The following is a 6115-nucleotide window of genomic DNA, read 5'->3' as shown; positions in this document are numbered from 1 at the left end:
GCTGTCATATGATGAGCGTTTGATGGCTCTGGGTCTGTGTTCACTAGAATTCAGAAGAATGAGGCTGACCTAATTGAAAACTATCAACTGCCTCAATAAAGTGGATGTGGACCCTGGCCAGGGTAAACCCAAACAAAGCTGCAGGGCCAGAGAACATACCTGGTCAGGTGCTGAGGGACTGTGCAGCCTATCTAACAGAGATCTTAATGGATATCTTTAATACCTCTCTGAATCAGTCCACTGTCCCTCTCGGTTTCAAGACAGCCACTGTCGTTCCAGTGCCCAAGACAGCAACAGTAACTGGCCTAAACGATTACCAGCCAGTGGCACTGACATTAATAATCATGAATATTCTGATCAGCTGGTAATGGATGATATAAAACCCCACCTTTCAGCTACATTGGACATTTCCCAGTTTGTCTACCGGACCACTGATGATGCCATAGCCTCAGCCCTCTACTCCATCCTGTCCCTCCAGGAAAACAATGCCTTGTAGGTCAAGATGTTGTCCATCGACGTCAGTACAATGTTTAACATGATCATCCCTCAGATGCTGCTGGGTAAACTGCCCTTGCTGGAACTCCACACCCTTCTCTGCTACTGGACCTTTGACTTCTTAAATGAAAGACCCCAGTCAGTCCAAGCTGGCAACAACATCTCAAGCTGCATCCACTGAGCACAGGTGAACCAAGTGTGTGTGCTCAGCCCACTGCTGTTCACACAGTGTTGTCATGACAGCGCTGCCAGATCCAACTCAAACCGCATCAGCAAGTTCACTGATGATACTAGAGTGATGGCCTCATTGGTAACAATGATGTCAGCATACAGAGAGGAGGTAGAGAGGCTTGAGAAATTATGCAAGAGCAGCCTGAGTTTCAACATGGACAAGTCAAGAGAGATGATTGTGGACTTCAGGAAGGCACAGGTTGACCACTCTCCATTGCATCTATAAATACCACCTATAAATTTGCTGATGATACAACCATTGTTGGTAGAATCTCAGATGGAGACAAGAGGGCATAAAGGAGAGAGATATGTCAACTAGTCGAGTGGTGGAGGGGTGGGGGGGGGGGCTACCGCGCAGGACAAAGTAGCTGCTGAGGGTTGTAAATTTAGTCGGCTCCAGCTTGGGTACGAGTCTACAAAGTACCCAGGACTTCTTCAAGGAGGAGTGTCTTGCAAAAGCAGTGTCCATTATTAAGGACCTCCAGCACCCGAGGCATGTCCTTTTCTCACTGTTACCATCAGGTAGGAGATACAGAAGCCTGAAGGCACACACTCAGCAATTCAGGAACAGCTTCTTCCCCTCTGCCATCTAATTCCTAAATGGACATTGAATCCTTGAACAATACTGCACTTTTTAAATATATATTTGCTTTTGCATGATTTTTAATCTATTCAATATACATATACTGTAATTGATTTTCTTATTCATTATTTTTTTTCTTTTATATCATGTATTGCATTGAACGGCTGCTGCTAAGTTAACAAATTTCACGTCACATGCTGGTGATAATAAACCTGATTCTGATTCTAATTACAATTCTGACATCAATGGGTCAGGTATGGAGAGAGTGAAGAGTACAGATTTCCTTGGAGCACCCATAACAGATAATCTAACTTGGACCCACAATGGCTCCTCACTTGTCAAGACTACCTAGCTGTGTCTATAGTTACTGAGGAGACTAAGGCATGCAAGGCTCTCCCCCTCCCCTCCATTCTAAAAACTTTCTGCAGGAGCATCATTGAATGCATCCTGTCTGGCTGCATCACTGTGTGGCATGCAACTTGGAAGGACTGCAGGATCCTTCAGAGGACAGCAAAAACCAAGAGGATCTTCTGGGTCTCCCCTTCCCCTGTTTGTGGCGTTTTACAGGAGCGTTGTAGATGAAGGACCTGAAGCATCATTGACAATCCCTACCACGCATCCCACAATCTCTTTGACCCATTACCATCAGGGAGGAGGTACAGAAGCATCAGGACTCAGACAGCCAGACTGGATAACAGCTTCTTCCCTCAGGCTGTGAGACTAATGAATACCTTGTCACACTGAGGTCTTGTCACTAGGTCAGCAAGCTGTTTACTGTACTGTTTACCTTCAACTCTACCCCTAATCCTAACCCCACACCCCTCTCCTGAACCCCACAAAGCCAAGCACCCATTCCCTACAATCCACAGCCCCCACACCAACCATAAGCAATAAGCCCACCAACCTTAGGAACCCCCCAACAAACCCTTAGCATATTCCTAAACCTAAACTCTCATGAGATCGATATAAGAAAGATCCCAATAAAAGAAAGAAGTGTTGGATCAGGTTAATGAAGGCTTGGGCCAGATCAAATTGATAGGGTTGAGTGGCAAGATCAAAAAACACAACAGGATCATTTTCTCATTGCCTGCATAATTACATATTAACATCTACACCACTCGATTGGCATACATCCACTCAAACACTGGCCCACACCCCTAAAACCCCACCTTGCCAGCTCCCACATCTCCACACTAGACCCACCTCTCTCTCCCCACCTCCATTCTCCAACTCTACCTCTATCTTAGCTCTAAGTTCCACATCTCTCTATGGGCCCAGATGGCACAGCAAAGATATCAGACATTTCCATCATATTCCCGGTTCAATAATGGAAGAACATATGACCAGGATGGCACAGCAAGTGTATTAGACACCTTCATCACATTCCTTTTTCAATAGCGGAAGAGTCTAAGACAAGAGGGCACAGCCTAAGAACAAAAGGATGTCCCTTAGAACTGAGATGAGGAGGAATTTCTTCCCGACATTGTATTCCATCTGCCGCTTCTTTGCCCATTCTCCTAATCTGTCTCAGTCCTTCTACAGCCTCCCTGCTTCTTCAACACTCCCTGCATTCCCACTTAACTTCATGTCATCTGCAAACTGGACCGCAAAGCCAACAATTCCATCATTGAAGTCATTGACATTTAACGTGAAAAGAAGTGGTCCCAACACCAACTCGTCAGAACACCACTTTTTGTGAACTTTTCTGTTAATCCGAATGAATTGACAGACTGGAATTGAATTTGCATAATTACCTAAAATTATAAATTTTATACACTTCTATTTCTTATGCTTTTTTTTTCTTCTAATAATAAGTCAGAGCGGGAATTTAAGATTAGGTGCGGGCCATACTGGAGTAGTCAGGAACGTTTTCTGTAGCTGTATCTCACAAATACGCAGTACAACCGAAATCTCACCATACCTTCCCTTTGTGTTATTATGCAAATTGTATCTCTGTTTACACCAGGGGTCGGCAACGTTTACCACTAAAAGAGCCAATATGGACCCATTTCCCACAGAAAAGAAAACACTGGGAGCCACAAAACGAAATAACACTGCATACAACGGGTTTTTTTTGCCTTTATGCTATGTATAAACAAACTATAATGTGTTGCATTTTTGAAATTGATGAACTCCTGCAGAGAAAACGAAATTACATTTCTGCATGCAACAAAAACATTTTGAACTCCGAAAAAAAGACGTTGGGTTGAAGGTTACTACATAGGTAGCCTACCTTGGATCGAAGAATTAAAAGAAAGCGCGCACTGGCGGGTGTCAGGCATTGGCAGTTGTGATGTATATTAATAGCGATAAAAAACACGTTGTAGCGATGTAGCGCTACACGCAGCGCTAAAATAAAGACTGCAGTCAAAGGTAACTTTATTCGAACAGCCTTGCTTTAAAGCCTCCCTCAACCCGTCCCCATGGGCGCGGATGCTCCAAAAGACACGTACTCACAAACCCCCGTAGGCTATCTCCCTTAGTCGGAACGTGGCTAATTGTTCGGATGTGCCAGGAAACGGTGTCTCCGCAAAGTACAAGATCACCATAATCTTCAAATTTCGAATTACATTTCAAAAGCTAACAAACCACGGGGAGCCGCATCACAGAGATCAAAGAGCCGCATGTGGCTCTGGAGCCACAGGTTGCCGACCTCTGGTTTACACAGACAGGTTAAATAATTAAAAATATAAATAGTGGTTCCTCAAAAATTGCGCTAATCTTTTTTACACAAATTTAATCTCCCTTGTGCATTCCCCGTCTACCTACTGCCAGATTCAATAACATCATTGCTGATTCTAACTTGGCTACGCTTTTCACTGCCAGTAGAGTAAAATAATTCTCTTCCTATTCACACACAAAATGCTGGTGTAACGCAGCAGGCCAGGCAGCATCTATAGGAAAAAGCACTGTTAACGTTTCGGGCCCAGGCTCTTTGTCAGGATTCTTCCTGACGAAGGGTCACGGCCTGAAACGTCGACAGTGTTTCTCCCTATAGATGCTGCATGGCCTGCTGCATTTCACCAGCATTTTGTGTGTGTTGCTTGAATTTCCAGCATTTGCAGATTTCCTCGTGTTTGCTCTTCCTATTCAGACACCTTTGTCCTAGTTTGAAATGCACTAGGAAACTGAACCTCCTCAGCTCACAACCACTCCTGCTTCTCATTTTCTTAAACGTGAGTTTACCTATGTGCTTTGGCCTTCAGTCTGTCAGATAGCACAGCGGAGGTGTGAGAGCCCCAGAGAGCCACCAATTCAGCCGCTGCAATGCAGCTCCCATCTCCCAGCAGCTGGAACAACACCCACAAAATGCTGGAGGAACTCAGCAGGCGAGGCAGCATCCGTGGAAACGAGTAAATAGTAGATGGTTCGGGGTGCTCCAGCCAGCAGGAGGCAGTTTTAGAAGGCAGCTGCAGATAATAGACCCCAATCCAGGTGAGGCGATAGTTCACCTGAGAGTTGTCTAGCATATCCAGTACTCCCAGTGTGGCCTCCTGTTTATCAGAGAGACACAAAGTAGATTGGGAGACCTACGCTCCATCCACTGGAAAAGGCAGGATCTCCTTGTCGCCACCCATTTCAATTTTACTTCCCATTCCCAATGCAACACGTCAGACCATGGTCACCTCTACTGCCGCAATGAAGCCATACTCAGGTTGGAGGATTAACACCTTATATTCTGTCTGGGTAATCTCCATCCTGATGGCATGAGCATCGATTTTTGAACTTCAGGTAATTGCCCACCCCCTCTCCTTCACCATTCCCCATTCCTGTTTTCCTCTCTCACCTTATCTCCTTACTTGCCCATCACCAGCTCTCTGGTGCTCCTCCTTCCCTTTCTTCAATGGTCTTCTATATTCTCCTAACAGATTCCAGCTCTTTACCTCTTTCACCAATAAACGCCAGCTCTCTACTTCACCCCCTCCCCTTTGCCCAGTTTCACCTGTCACCTGCCACCACGTACGTCAACCTCCCCTCACCCCACTCCCCACCTTCTTCCACAGACTTCTCTTTCCTCCCAGTCCTGATGAATCAAATCAAATTCTGATAAAGGGTCTAGGCCCGGGGTCAGCAACCTTTACCACTGAAAGAGCCACTTGGACCCGTTTCCCACAGAAAAGAAAACACTGGGAGCCGCAAAACCTGTTTGACATTTAAAATGAAATAACACTGCATACAACGTTTTGTTTTGCCTTTATGCTATGTATAAACAAACTATAATGTGTTGCATTTATGAAATTGATGAACTCCTGCAGAGAAAACGAAATTACATTTCTGCATGCAACAAAAACATGTTGACCTCCGAAAAAAAGACGTTGGGTTGAAGGTTACTTTTAAGTAAAATACTCAACGTCTATTTGAGTCCTTCTTGTATTTATGAAAAACGCCAAACTTAAATTTGCCGCCAGCAGCAAACCAAAAATAACGTCAGCCAGCTGTCAACCTGAAAAATAAAAGGACTATTTCACTGAACAATGAAAGCATATGAATATACGTAAAATAATAGGCAATTAAAATATTTATCATCCTTGTTCAGGTTGACTCACACCTGACAATGCAGTCGTATTCAGTAGGGATGGATCGATGCTTAGGGGAGTGACCAGGAAGGATAATGTGTTTTTTTCCTCTCTGAACTCACAGAAGCGTTTCCCAAACGATGTTTGCATTGCGATGATTGCCCAATGTAAATACTCCGAATTTATCATGTCGTGACCTTTTTTGAACTCTCTCAAATTGGGGAAGTGAGACAATGTGCCTTTCTGTAAATCTCTGGCAAGCAACGTCAACTTGCGCTCGAATGCCAAA

Source organism: Hypanus sabinus, chromosome 5 (genome assembly GCF_030144855.1).
Source record: "Hypanus sabinus isolate sHypSab1 chromosome 5, sHypSab1.hap1, whole genome shotgun sequence".
Taxonomy (NCBI): domain Eukaryota; kingdom Metazoa; phylum Chordata; class Chondrichthyes; order Myliobatiformes; family Dasyatidae; genus Hypanus; species Hypanus sabinus.
This window is presented reverse-complemented; position numbering follows the sequence as displayed.